General features: G+C 43.1%; 1 long non-coding RNA gene, 1 other non-coding gene and 2 pseudogenes across 2 annotated transcripts; 3 read left to right on the top strand and 1 right to left on the bottom strand.

The window, feature by feature from the left end:
• Nucleotides 1–992: 992 nt before the first annotated feature.
• Nucleotides 993–1192, top strand: LOC116417489. Its single transcript, XR_004227742.1, has one exon. It is a non-coding gene; the product is annotated as a U2 spliceosomal RNA (small nuclear RNA).
• Nucleotides 1193–3767: 2575 nt separating this feature from the next.
• LOC116417496 lies at nucleotides 3768–3924 on the top strand (annotated as a pseudogene).
• Nucleotides 3925–4359: 435 nt separating this feature from the next.
• LOC103315625 lies at nucleotides 4360–7571 on the bottom strand. Its single transcript, XR_511995.3, has 4 exons — nucleotides 7270–7571; nucleotides 6682–7046; nucleotides 6369–6493; nucleotides 4360–4650 (listed from the first exon to the last, which is right to left on the bottom strand). It is a non-coding gene; the product is annotated as an uncharacterized LOC103315625 (long non-coding RNA).
• Nucleotides 7572–10596: 3025 nt separating this feature from the next.
• LOC116417486 lies at nucleotides 10597–10763 on the top strand (annotated as a pseudogene).
• Nucleotides 10764–14175: the final 3412 nt, after the last annotated feature.

Genomic DNA, 14175 nt, shown 5'->3' with positions numbered 1-14175 from the left:
AAAACATCTTGTCACCACGAGTCTGCGGCGCTGCCTGAATCGGCACTATGCGGAGAGTCTCCTTGCCAAAAAAGATCAAGGCAAGGTCTTTGAGGTTACCCGGAGGAGCGGACAATCCAACCACTTCCTCCGGAGTGGCAGCTTCACTCGCTTCTGCGACTGGCGCTTTATCCACCGCGCCCGTCTCGACGTTCTCCCCCTCAATGCTGCTAAACGGTGGCAACGAGGGATGGACAAGAGATGTCGCAGATGCGGGTCAGACCTGGAGACTCTCCCGCATGTGCTGAGTCACTGCGGCCCGCACTCGGCGGCGAGACAAAAGAGGCACAACAACATCCAGGACAGGTTGGTGAAGGCAGCCTCGAGATGTCCGGGGACCATTAGTGTCAACCAGACCGTTGTGGGCGTCCGCGGCCCCGACGCGGCATTAAGACCTGACATTGTCGTTCGCGACGATGTCAACCGCCGCGTCACCATCGTCGATGTGGCCGTGCCGTTCGAAAACCGCCTCGAGGCGTTCGACGGCGTTCGGGAGGCCAAGATTGCCAAATATACACCTTTGGCCAGGCAACTCACGGACAGCGGTTACACCGTAACGGTGGAGGCCTTTGTAGTGGGCGCCCTCGGCGCGTGGGACCCGCGAAATGAACGGGTCCTGAGCCTCCTCAGCATTAGTCGTTATTATGCGATACTGATGAGGAGGCTCATGGTTAGTGACACAATTCGCTGGTCCCGGGACATCTACGTGGAACATGTGTCGGGCATTCGGCAGTACCGGGAATAGTGGGGCCATAACACCTAGGCCCCACAGTGTGGCGATGTCCATGTGTGTCGTCCTTATTTATTTATTTATTTGTCCTGTCGAGCTGTTTAATCTATTCATATGTATGTGTTGTGTGTGTCGTCCCTCGTAGCAGTTTTATTCCGTCCAACCAGAGGTCGACCAATATTAAAATAAGCATGGCTTGAAGCAGGCCAAGCGCCGTGTTCTAACCCCGTTTTAGGGGAAGTTACTTAACCTAAAAATACAACTTTTCCTCTGTTCTTATCAGCTTGATATCTGATACGCTCCTCATTGAGGAGCCAGAATATCGAACTGATTTTTGGAATATGGCGGAGTGTCTGGGGCTTGCTCCGACTCCGCCACGGGTCGACCTTGCATTGCAGTACCGCAAGGAACGGCCCACACAATTAATTCAAACAAAATCTTCTCTAATTAATACAGAAACAGGCAACTCACGGACAGCGGTTACACCGTAACGGTAGAGGCCTTTGTAGTGGGCTCCCTCGGCGCGTGGGACCCGCGAAATGAACGGGTCCTGGCCTCCTCAGCATTAGTCCCCAGATAACAGCGTGCTCTGAAAATGCCAAAGCGCGGCTCGATGCAGGGGTTCGTGCGGGCATAATGCGAGCACTTTTCCGGCAAATCCGGAAATGCGTGCTCGCATTTACTGGAGGCCGAGCCTCGCAAATAAATGATCGAGACAGATGAGGATTGTAGGTAATTAATATGTATGATTTATTAAAACATTAATATAAATAAATAAATACAATTGAAACAATAAAACTATAGCGCAGTACAAATATAAAAATATAACAATGATATCGAATAAAATATACATAACAATTTTTGAGCTTTGATCAATCTAATATAATGATAACAAGAATAATAATAATATTAATAAACGAACAATATTAAATAATAATAAAGCAGTTGAAAATTGGACGACTCCTGGAGGCGAGGAGAACAATCGGCACACTTCCTTGTTATTATTGTTGACTTTGCTGCTGCCGCTGCAAATAAATATAAAACAGATTTAAATTTGTAATTGAATAAATTATAAACGCTAGATAATATACTTATCTATAAAGATAATCCTAATTTTGACGTATATTCCTGGCTGCGCTTCTGATGGTGCTTAAATTTAAAAATAAAAATAATGATTAATATTTTTGGGTGAGAGGGGCCCCGACCACCGCCCCTCTCCGTGAAGCTCGACCACAGCATCAGCTCCTCCGACGCTCCCTGATCTTTTTTGATTTAAAAATATACAAAAATAATAAAGCACTAAATAAATAAATAAATAAATAGAGATATAGAAATATTAACAATATCTATACATCTTTGAAAAGTAAATCAACACCTTGCGGGATCTTCTTGCTGACATCGGCTCCATCGACCGGTCCTTACTGGCGCCCTGGCAGAAGCTGGATGCAGTGGGAACTTTCCTACTGCCCCGGCTTGATTTCATCATGCAGGGCGCCCATATCGACAAAGGCTTCTTGACCGAGGCGGACAAGATCATTAAAAAATCTGCAAAATCTTGGCTAAGCCTTCCTCAGCGAGCGAGCGCGGAGCTCGTGTTTCTACCTCCCTCGCAAGGGGGAGGGGGTTTGCTCCCGCTCGCGGACCTCTATGATCTGCTCACGGTCGCACACAGCTATAAAATGCTGTACTCGAGCGATGTCACCGTGAGCACCATAGCGGGATCCACACTGAGGAGGACCGTTTCGGAGAGGCTTAAAAAGCGGGCGTCTAACATCGATATCGCCCGCTTCCTCTCCGGAGATCTTGATCTGCCCCGGTCGACGAGCCCGTCGACATTCTGGACCAAGGTTCGGAGCGCGGCCCTGAGAATTAAGACCAAACTCGGGCTGCGCTGGAGCTGGTGTCAGGAGGGGGAAGTACTCCTGATGGCCTGTGGGGATCCACATGCCCCCGGAACAAGAGTCTCGCCGCAGACAAAACATCTTGTCACCACGAGTCTGCGGCGCTGCCTGAATCGGCACTATGCGGAGAGTCTCCTTGCCAAAAAAGATCAAGGCAAGGTCTTTGAGGTTACCCGGAGGAGCGGACAATCCAACCACTTCCTCCGGAGTGGCAGCTTCACTCGCTTCTGCGACTGGCGCTTTATCCACCGCGCCCGTCTCGACGTTCTCCCCCTCAATGCTGCCAAACGGTGGCAACGAGGGATGGACAAGAGATGTCGCAGATGCGGGTCAGACCTGGAGACTCTCCCGCATGTGCTGAGTCACTGCGGCCCGCACTCGGCGGCGAGACAAAAGAGGCACAACAACATCCAGGACAGGTTGGTGAAGGCAGCCTCGAGATGTCCGGGGACCATTAGTGTCAACCAGACCGTTGTGGGCGTCCGTGGCCCCGACGCGGCATTAAGACCTGACATTGTCGTTCGCGACGATGTCAACCGCCGCGTCACCATCGTCGATGTAGCCGTGCCGTTCGAAAACCGCCTCGAGGCGTTCGACGGCGTTCGTGAGGCCAAGATTGCCAAATATACACCTTTGGCCAGGCAACTCACGGACAGCGGTTACACCGTAACGGTGGAGGCCTTTGTAGTGGGCGCCCTCGGCGCGTGGGACCCGCGAAATGAACGGGTCCTGAGCCTCCTCAGCATTAGTCGTTATTATGCGATACTGATGAGGAGGCTCATGGTTAGTGACACAATTCGCTGGTCCCGGGACATCTACGTGGAACATGTGTCGGGCATTCGGCAGTACCGGGAATAGTGGGGCCATAACACCTAGGCCCCACAGTGTGGCGATGTCCATGTGTGTCGTCCTTATTTATTTATTTATTTGTCCTGTCGAGCTGTTTAATTTATTCATATGTATGTGTTGTGTGTGTCGTCCCTCGTAGCATTTTTCCTTTCAACCAGAGGTCGACCAAAAAATAAAATAAGCATGGCTTGTAGCAGGCCAAGCGCCGTGTTCACACCCCGTTTTAGGGGAAGTTACTTAACATAAAAATACCTAATTTCCTCTGTTCTTATCAGCTTGATATCCTCATTGAGGAGCCAGAATATCGAACTGATTTTTGGAATATGGCGGAGTGTCTGGGGCTTGCTCCGACTCCGCCACGGGTCGACCTTGCATTGCAGTACCGCAAGGAACGGCCCACACAATTAATTCAAACAAAATCTTCTCTAATTAATACAGAAACAGGCAACTCACGGACAGCGGTTACACCGTAACGGTAGAGGCCTTTGTAGTGGGCTCCCTCGGCGCGTGGGACCCGCGAAATGAACGGGTCCTGGCCTCCTTAGCATTAGTCCCCAGATAACAGCGTGCTCTGAAAATGCCAAAGCGCGGCTCGATGCAGGGGTTCGTGCGGGCATAATGCGAGCACTTTTCCGGCAAATCCGGAAATGCGTGCTCGCATTTACTGGAGGCCGAGCCTCGCAAATAAATGATTGAGACAGATGAGGATTGTAGGTAATTAATATGTATGATTTATTAAAACATTAATATAAATAAATAAATACAATTGAAACAATAAAACTATAGCGCAGTACAAATATAAAAATATAACAATGATATCGAATAAAATATACATAACAATTTTTGAGCTTTGATCAATCTAATATAATGATAACAAGAATAATAATAATATTAATAAACGAACAATATTAAATAATAATAAAGCAGTTGAAAATTGGACGACTCCTGGAGGCGAGGAGAACAATCGGCACACTTCCTTGTTATTATTGTTGACTTTGCTGCTGCCGCTGCAAATAAATATAAAACAGATTTAAATTTGTAATTGAATAAATTATAAACGCTAGATAATATACTTATCTATAAAGATAATCCTAATTTTGACGCATATTCCTGGCTGCGCTTCTGATGGTGCTTAAATTTAAAAATAAAAATAATGATTAATATTTTTGGGTGAGAGGGGCCCCGACCACCGCCCCTCTCCGTGAAGCTCGACCACAGCATCAGCTCCTCCGACGCTCCCTGATCTTTTTTGATTTAAAAATATACAAAAATAATAAAGCACTAAATAAATAAATAAATAAATAGAGATATAGAAATATTAACAATATCTATACATCTTTGAAAAGTAAAAGATCAGAGAGCGTTCAATAATATTTGTAAATAGATTATTAAAATCATTTAGAACAAAAAGTCCCTGAAGCATTTTTGTTCCCAAGTCACTGGATTTTGAAAAAAATTACTCTATACCAATCACATGTTTATACCATCATCTTTCTCTATCTCAAGATCTATTGACTTTAGAAGAAAAATACTTGAGGGACTTTTTATTCTAAATCATTGAAATAATCTATTCGAAAATTTAAAATGATTCTAGACCTCAAATTAAAAAAGTTCAAAATGGCTGCCAATTGCCGATGAATGAAGTTTTTCAAAAAATGACATTTTCAATAATTCTAAGAGTACTTATAGGTTGATATTGTTATTCTAAACAAAAAAGACCTCTTTCAATTTTGCTCTACATTGAATAGATTTAGAGATAAGTTCACTTTTTGTATCTCAGTTATAGTCATTAGCGTAGAGTCACTTTTATCTAAATACGAGTATGGATCTCTAGGCAAAGACTAAAAAATAACAGAGTTAATCGAATATATATGATTTATCTTGTTGTACATGATTTATCTAATATATGTTCAGAATTGAAACACAATGGTTTATCAAAATCAAGAAACCCGGGTGCTGCCTTTCTGGTAAACATGTATTCAAGATGCATTGAAATAAAATGTGGCACGGTAATAAGTTGTGTAATTACATTTGAAAACTGTGTACAAAATTTGATATCTCTATTTCAAAAATTAATGACTTTTTACTGACATCATGTCTGCCCAGAGATCATTATTGTCAATAAAAAGTCAATGATTACTAAAATAGAGATGTGTAAATTTGCATACATGTTTTAAAAGCAATTTTACAACTAATTACCATGATACATTTTATTTTAATGCAATCTACATATATGCTTACCTGAAAAGCCACACCCGGCTTTTTTCTTTTTGACAATAAATTGAAACATGATATATCATATGAAGTCTTATATCAACTTTTGAACTGTACAATGTAATAAAATGTTATAAAGAAAGTCTCAGATGTTAAGATATCTTGTATAACACTATATCTTACAATTCCTTGTCGAAAAGGCAAAAGCCGGGTGTGGCTATTCAGGTAAGAATATACATAGAATTCATTGAAATACAATGTGGCACGGTAATAAGTTGTGTAATTACATTTAAAAACTGTCTACACAATTTGACATCTCTATTTAAAAATCAATCACTTTGTATTGGCAATATGTCTCTCCAGAGATCATTATTGTCCAAAAACCATCTATTATTATTAAAATAAATATTTATAATTTTCTACTGATACTTTAACAGTACTTTGAAAAGTAATTACTGTGACACATTTTATTTAAATGCATTCAGAGCAGATGTTTATCTGACAAGCTACACCCGGGTTCGACCTATCAGACTTAGACTTTGAAAATGTTTTATCACTAAAACTCTCTTACTAGCTGGGACTTTGATAAAGAGAAGTTACTTGATTTTAGTAAATAAATAAACATCCTAGCTTACTTTTTGCTATTCCAACTATATTGGTGAGTACGGTGAGCTGAACCTGTCGAAGTACCTCAGAAGCAAGCTGCAATTCTTATCTTCCGCTGAGTGGCTGTTGTTGTCTGTGGTTTTTTTTCAGCTAACTATAAACACAATTTTATATTAGAAAAAGTATTTGGAAGACGGTTGAGAAGAATAAATAGGAAATGTTTATAGGAAATCATTGAGTGAATTAGGAAATGTTGCAGGGACAGGTTTAAAATAAATAAAGAATTATACAATTAAATATTAAATTAATAATTAAACAGAAATTTGGATTTATCCTGCTTACCTTTATATAATATTCTAGGAACCGCAGGTGCTGTGGTGTGGTAGATGGTCCAGACGATGGTGTGGTTGACAATATTAGGCTCGAAAATAGAAAGTATAAGAAAGAATGAGTAAAGTCTATATGAACTATTGTTGTAATGAGAAATAATGAAAGAAAAGTAATCAAGTTGCAGGATGGAGTGTATGAAACAGAAAATATATGTAGTGTAAGCTGCCTGACAAACTCAATGTCCAGGTGCAGTCGAAGAAGACGAGGCTTCCAGGACCTGTTGAGCAGCCCCTCTCTAGCTGGAGATGGACGCAAGCGAGGGTCGACGATCAACAGCTTCCTTAGGAAATGCGGCAAGATTCTTCGACTATCCGGGTCTGATAAAAAAAAGCAAATGAATGTACCAAAATTTTGTTGCTGAACTAATAATTATTGAAAGAATGGTACATGTAGCCATAATGACTGTAAAATATTTGCACAAAAGTTGCATTAATAAGGCATTGACAAAGAAATCGTCTCTGCGAACGATTTTTCTAACCTCACTTTTACCGCACGACAATTACTTGATTAATAAATAACAAAATTATAGCTCTAACTTACCTAATTGAGTTGATTAAGCAATAACACAAGTGATTATCCAAGTTTGCAGAAACAATTGTTGATATTCAACGATTATTCAGCGAACGAAGTTTTTTGCTGTTAACGAGGGAAATCATCAAAGCAAAAAGTAATATACTTTGTTGCGTTTCCCGCTTAATTAACTATAGTACAATGACAGAGACAACGGAAAATCACATATATAGTGCACGTATCGCGCGGCGCGAATTCAAACGTACTATTCAAACTTTTGAAAACGATTACAATTAAATTATTTAATTATTAGGTAGTTGTATTGACACATGCAAAGAAAACTATAGCATTGTGCATAATAAATAATAACGTTGATATAAATAAATAAATAAAAATCGAATTGTATGCAGTGCATTAATGCGATATATAATAATGAATATACGTATTCACATACGTGGTAAACAATTAATGCATAAGCAAATAAATTTACATTAAGTTTTAGATAAACAAATAATAATGTGAATCGTTTACTTTCATAATAACTATTATGCGTATATAATGCAATGGGTAGATCGCATATATATATATATATATATATATATAATTTATCGAGTTGCATTATTGTTAGGAGTGTATATATATGTACAAAAATACATATAAACACTGATATTTGTAGTTGCATTGCAAACAATGTTTTTTTATACTATTTTAATGGCCCAAATTAACCTGTAAAATCATTGAAAATGGAACATTTAAAACTTTGGCACATGTGCCGAGGATGTGTTACATTAATCAAATTTTAATTGTGAAAATAGTAATTTTTAAACTGATGTACGTTTGAGCAATCATCTATCATAGGGTACAACTCGTAATTAAATCATTCGAGTCAAATTTTGTAGACAGTTTTCAAATGTAATTACACAACTTATTACCGTGCCACATTTTATTTCAATGCATCTTGAATACATGTTTACCAGAAAGGCAGCACCCGGGTTTCTTGATTTTGATAAACCATTGTGTTTCAATTCTGAACATATATTAGATAAATCATGTACAACAAGATAAATCATATATATTCGATTAACTCTGTTATTTTTTAGTCTTTGCCTAGAGATCCATACTCGTATTTAGATAAAAGTGACTCTACGCTAATGACTATAACTGAGATACAAAAAGTGAACTTATCTCTAAATCTATTCAATATAGAGCAAAATTGAAAGAGGTCTTTTTTGTTTAGAATAACAATATCAACCTATAAGTACTCTTAGAATTATTGAAAATGTCATTTTTTGAAAAACTTCATTCATCGGCAATTGGCAGCCATTTTGAACTTTTTTAATTTGAGGTCTAGAATCATTTTAAATTTTCGAATAGATTATTTCAATGATTTAGAATAAAAAGTCCCTCAAGTATTTTTCTTCTAAAGTCAATAGATCTTGAGATAGAGAAAGATGATGGTATAAACATGTGATTGGTATAGAGTAATTTTTTTCAAAATCCAGTGACTTGGGAACAAAAATGCTTCAGGGACTTTTTGTTCTAAATGATTTTAATAATCTATTTACAAATATTATTGAACGCTCTCTGATCTTTTACTTTTCAAAGATGTATAGATATTGTTAATATTTCTATATCTCTATTTATTTATTTATTTATTTAGTGCTTTATTATTTTTGTATATTTTTAAATCAAAAAAGATCAGGGAGCGTCGGAGGAGCTGATGCTGTGGTCGAGCTTCACGGAGAGGGGCGGTGGTCGGGGCCCCTCTCACCCAAAAATATTAATCATTATTTTTATTTTTAAATTTAAGCACCATCAGAAGCGCAGCCAGGAATATGCGTCAAAATTAGGATTATCTTTATAGATAAGTATATTATCTAGCGTTTATAATTTATTCAATTACAAATTTAAATCTGTTTTATATTTATTTGCAGCGGCAGCAGCAAAGTCAACAATAATAACAAGGAAGTGTGCCGATTGTTCTCCTCGCCTCCAGGAGTCGTCCAATTTTCAACTGCTTTATTATTATTTAATATTGTTCGTTTATTAATATTATTATTATTCTTGTTATCATTATATTAGATTGATCAAAGCTAAAAAATTGTTATGTATATTTTATTCGATATCATTGTTATATTTTTATATTTGTACTGCGCTATAGTTTTATTGTTTCAATTGTATTTATTTATTTATATTAATGTGTTAATAAATCATACATATTAATTACCTACAATCCTCATCTGTCTCGATCATTTATTTGCGAGGCTCGGCCTCCAGTAAATGCGAGCACGCATTTCCGGATTTATTCCAGAAAAGTGCTCGCATTATGCCCGCACGAACCCCTGCATATGCCTGCATACGAGGAGAATGCCGTGCCGTGCGAAAAATACGCGTCCACGAAATCGGGAACATGCGCGCAAAATGCCTGCATACGAACGGCATTATGCTCGCATTTTATCGGCACCCGTGCTGGACAGATCCACCACGGAAGCAAGCAAAATGCTCGGTCATATGCTCGTCATATGACTTTCATGTGCGGATGCAAGTGGACCGTCATGCGTGCCCATTTCATGCCGGCACGTTTTCAGCATTTTCAGAGCACGCTGTTATCTGGGTGATGGGTATGCGATACTGATGAGGAGGCTCATGGTTAGTGACACAATTCGCTGGTCCCAGGACATCTACGTGGAACATGTGTCGGGCATTCGGCAGTACCGGGAATAGTGGGGCCATAACACCTAGGCCCCACAGTGTGGCGATGTCCATGTGTGTCGTCCTTATTTATTTGGCTTTTTGTTTTGTCCTGTCTAGCTGTTTAATTTATTCCCTTGTATGTGTTGTGTGTGTCGTCCCTCGTAGCATTTTTCCTTTCAACCAGAGGTCGACCAAAAAATAAAATAAGCATGGCTTGTAGCAGGCCAAGCGCCGTGTTCACACCCCGTTTTAGGGGAAGTTACCAACATAAAAAAACTGAAATGCGAAATGAACGGGTCCTGAGCCTGCTCAGCATTAGTCGTTATTATGCGATACTGATGAGGAGGCTCATGGTTAGTGACACAATTCGCTGGTCCCGGGACATCTATGTGGAACATGTGTCGGGCATTCGGCAGTACCGGGAATAGTGGGGCCATAACACCTAGGCCCCACAGTGTGGCGATGTCCATGTGTCGTCCTTATTTATTTATTTGTCCTGTCTAGCTGTTTAATTTATTCATATGTATGTGTTGTGTGTGTCGTCCCTCGTAGCAGTTTTATTTCATCCAACCAGAGGTCGACCAATATTAAAATAAGCATGGCTTGAAGCAGGCCAAGCGCCGTGTTCACACCCCGTTTTAGGGGAAGTTACTTAACATAAAAATACCTAATTTCCTCTGTTCTTATCAGCTTGATATCTGATACGCTCCTCATTGAGGAGCCAGAATATCGAACTGATTTTTGGAATATGGCGGAGTGTCTGGGGCTTGCTCCGACTCCGCCACGGGTCGACCTTGCATTGCAGTACCGCAAGGAACGGCCCACACAATTAATTCAAACAAAATCTTCTCTACTTAATACAGAAACAGTATTAAATTTGAAACATCAATATTCTGAAATGTTTCCCTGGTATACACGTTAGTCAAAGTTATGTGCGAATACTCGTTCTTATCGCTTCTCGGCCTATTGGCTAAGATCAAAGTGTAGTAGGGTTTTCGTGCCGGCATAGCCGGGTCGGAGACTCGCGCGGGGGAGATCATATCTCACCACCATCTTCGAAGTGACGACGAGACACTTTGCTGTCCGCTCTGCGTGGGACGCGGACGGTACTCCGGCAAGACGCGGGTTGAGTGTCTTAATAGACATGTCAAAGAGGTGCACCCAGACCTAACCACCACCTTTAGGTGCTGGGGGGTGCGGGTTCGCGGCTCCCGGGGATAAGAAATATCCCCGGAAGATCGTGACTCAGCGCGGCTCCTCCGGAACCCGCAAGGGTGCCACAACATCCGGAGATAGTTGCGCTGGGAGAGTCAGCGGATGACGAAGTATTTCGATCTCCGGTGAACTCTCCCCCAAGACTGGAGGGCTGCGGCGCCCCAACAGGCGGCTTCCTCCTCTCCTCCGGCAGTGTCCGGTACCACTGCTGCAACCCCGTCCAACACCACCACGACAGGGAATGGCTCGGCAAACTCCATCCTAGCCGAGCACCCGATACCTACACCTCCGCCAACCAACACCACGGAGGCGAATGGTCGTGCCGACATACCCCGTTCTGGGCGGACTCCGCCGCCCGGTCAACAAGCCGCCCGTAGAAGGGCTCCCACGACAGAACAACGTCGCATTGTGGGACTCCTGGAGGCGGCCACTGGTCGGGAGCAACTTGAGGAGGCAACGACTCAAGCTATGCTATTCCTGGCCAGATTGACCGGGCGGCGGCCTGAACCCCGGAACGCCATTCGGCCGGGACCGCGGCAACATCATCCAGCTCAGGAGGATGTCCAAGCGCAGGCGCCTGATCGGATTCAGGAGGCCAAGTAACTCCAGCGTCTCTACCGAACATCCAAGAAGCGGGCAGTACAGAAGATTTTGGCAGGTCCTAATATGAACTGCCAAATCGACAAGAATACCATCACAGCCCACTTTGTGGAGCTGGCTGCCCGCAGAGACGGTGGAGAGGATTGGCCCGATGTCTTCGATCGGGAAGAGCCCACGGCGGCGAGCGGCGAGGCCCTTTGTACCCCTATCACAAGGGAGGAAGTGTTTCGACGGCTCAAGGGGAGGAACAACACCTCACCTGGGCCGGACGGAATCACTTACAGGGACCTCGCCAAGGCCGATCCAGGGGCCCATGTACTCGCCGCCCTCTATAACAGCATTTGGCGCATTGAGACGACGCCTGCCTTGTGGGGGGTGTCCAACACCACCCTGATATACAAGAAAGGCGACGCCATGGACATCTCCAACTGGAGACCGATCTCCTTGGGAGATACGGTCCCTAAGCTATTTGCCGCGATCCTAGCCGATAGAATCAAAAGGTGGGCGGTGGCCAACGGGCGCTACAGTGCCTCCCAGAAGGGCTTCTTGGAGTTCGAAGGATGCTATGAACATAACTTCGTGCTCCAGGAGGCCATTCGGGAGGCAAAAGGCGGGAGAAAGGAGTTGGTGGTGGCCTGGCTGGACTTAGCCAGTGCCTTTACATCCGTGCCCCACTCCTCTATCCTGCAGGCGCTCAAGAGACATGGCCTACCAAGCAAAGCGAGAAATATTATCTCCTCGCTCTACATAGGCATGACCACCCGCTTCCACACGGCGGAGGGACCCACCGACCCTATTCTCATCCAGTCGGGGGTCAGACAGGGTTGCCCATTAAGCCCCGACGTGTTCAACCTTACCCTGGAAGTTGTCCTACGGGAAATACAACGGACGGGGGAGGGCTACACGATCGAGGGCAGGCGTATTTCCCATATCGCCTACGCCGATGATGTCGCGATCCTGGCTGACTCCCCGGCTGGAATGAGGAGGCTGCTTTTTGCGGCAGAGCGGGGAGCTCGGGCGGTCGGCCTCACCTTCAACCCAGCGAAGTGCGCTACACTGCACATAGCGGGACGAGGGGAGGAGGCAGTTAGACCGACTGAGTTCTCCGTTCAAGGGACACCTGTCCGTGCCCTTGCTTCCGGGGAGGCCTACGAACATCTTGGCATCCCCACAGGCTACCAAGTCACGCAGACCCCAATCAACACCTTGCGGGATCTCCTTGCTGACATCGGCTCCATCGACCGGTCCTTACTAGCGCCCTGGCAGAAGCTGGATGCAGTGGGAACCTTCCTACTGCCCCGGCTTGATTTTATCATGCAGGGCGCCCATATCGACAAGAGCTTCTTGACCGAGGCGGACAAGATCATCAAAAAAGCTGCAAAATCTTGGCTAAGTCTTCCTCAGCGAGCGAGCGCGGAGCTCGTGTTTCTACCTCCCTCGTTCGCGACGATGTCAACCGCCGCGTCACCATCGTCGATGTAGCCGTGCCGTTCGAAAACCGCCTCGAGGCATTCGACGGCGTTCGTGAGGCCAAGATTGCCAAACATACACCTCTGGTTAATATACACTTTAATCTTAGCCAGAATGCCGAAATGCTGATTCGATAAGATGCATATCGTATAAGTTGATATACACTCCGATCTTGGCCAGAATGCCGGAAAGCTGATCAGATGAGATGCATCTCATATAAGTTTATATACAGTCCGATCTTAGCCAGAATGCCGAGAAGCTGATCAAATAAGATGCTTATCGTGTAAGTTATTATACTTTCCGATCTTAGCCAGAATGCCGAGATGCTGATCAGATGGGATGCTTATCGTATAAGTTGATATACTTTCCGATCTTAGCTTGAATGCCGAGGAACTAACAAGATAAGATGCATAAGTTAATATACACTTTGATCTTAGCCAATAGGCCGAGAAGCTGATAAGATGAGATGCAGCTTATCTGCGATAATATGTGTACTGTCCCACAACTGCAGGGTTATCAGCCCGTGGTAGTTCTTGACTCATGAAGCTTCGATTTTTGCTTGTCCTACGGCCCATGACTCATACTATCTAGATCTAGGTGTCGGACATTGCAGCCACAGGGTTGCTATATTTGGGTTGGTGGAGCGATGCCTCCATCTTCGATCTGTGCAGTACGCGCTAGCGTGATCGTGAGACTACACTCTGATCTTAGCCAATAAGATGAGAAGCTTAAAAAGCTAATAAGATGAGATGCAATTATTCTAAAATTATATTCATTTTGATCTTAGCTAGAGTGCCGAGAAGCTGATAAGATGAGATGCTACTTTCATAAGATAGAGTATAATAAGATAATATTCACTCTGATCTCAGACAATAGCCAAGACGCTGATAAGATGAGATGTTATTCTTATAAGATAATATACATTCCAATCCTAGCCTATCGGCCGAGGAGCTGATA

The sequence above is a fragment of the Nasonia vitripennis genome, chromosome 4 (genome assembly GCF_009193385.2).
Source record: "Nasonia vitripennis strain AsymCx chromosome 4, Nvit_psr_1.1, whole genome shotgun sequence".
NCBI lineage: Eukaryota > Metazoa > Arthropoda > Insecta > Hymenoptera > Pteromalidae > Nasonia > Nasonia vitripennis.
The sequence above is the reverse complement of the archived record's forward strand: the minus strand, read 5'-3'. Positions and strand labels throughout refer to the sequence as shown.